Source organism: Cryptomeria japonica, chromosome 8, assembly GCF_030272615.1.
Source record: "Cryptomeria japonica chromosome 8, Sugi_1.0, whole genome shotgun sequence".
NCBI classification, from domain to species: domain Eukaryota; kingdom Viridiplantae; phylum Streptophyta; class Pinopsida; order Cupressales; family Cupressaceae; genus Cryptomeria; species Cryptomeria japonica.
The window spans coordinates 179,073,583-179,074,589 of record NC_081412.1 but is presented as its reverse complement, the minus strand read 5'-3'; positions in this window follow the sequence as shown (position 1 = coordinate 179,074,589).

The window sequence follows — 1,007 nt, the reverse complement described above, 5'->3', positions numbered from 1 at the left end:
CAAGTGGAAAAACTCACTCTTTTGGAACAAGAAAAGGAAAAGCTCTATGTGCTACAACAAATCATACTTCAGAGAGATGGCTTCTAGATTCAGGGGCTTCTCATCATATGGCATCTTCACAGTCAATGTTCTCTGCATTTGAGCCTTGCACCATGCCTCAGATTTTGATGGGCAATCATACATACATGGATGTGATTGGGAAAGGATCTATTGACATTGGGGATAACTCCTTCAATGATGTGTTGTGTGTACCCCACTTAACAAACAATCTCCTTTCTATCTATCAAATCACACATGGCGCAACTAAGAAAGTTGTGGAGTTCACACCTGACTCAGTTTTTATTAGAGACATGGAGACTAGAGCTATCATTGCAACTGGGGTGGTTGATCATGCATCTCGGTTATACTCCTTTTCAGATTTTGTTGATGATGATGATTTCACATTTGATGATTCTACACATGTTGATCACACTTATTGTGATGATTCAGATTTTGAGGAGAACTTTGGACACTTGAATTTGGGGATTCTCACATGTAACCCAGTTCTTGAGTCTTGTACTTCATCTTCTCATATTGATATCACATCACCTATTGCACCTGATGATGCAGATAGTGCGACAGTTTTGCCTTCATGTGATTCAGTGCAGCAGGATATACATTGTCTTCCAGCTTCAGATTCATGGGATGATTACATGACAGATATTGCAGGTTTGTTTGTGGAATCCTACATTGCAGATTTAGGAGACATCATTGATGACATACATCTTCTCTTTGATGAAGATGATCCTTCTTCGATTGTTGCGAGGGCACACTCTGACCCTCTTGTTCATTCTCTACATGATCATTCTTTCGAGGTTGACATGATTGTGGATACTTATGTACAGCAGCTGGAGGAGGTCTCTTTATTCTTTGAGGAGACACATGAGTCTTTGGACATTGTTCTACATTCATCTTCACTAGATGTTGGAGTTCCTTTTTCAGTAGTGTGGAGCAGTTCACCACCTTTG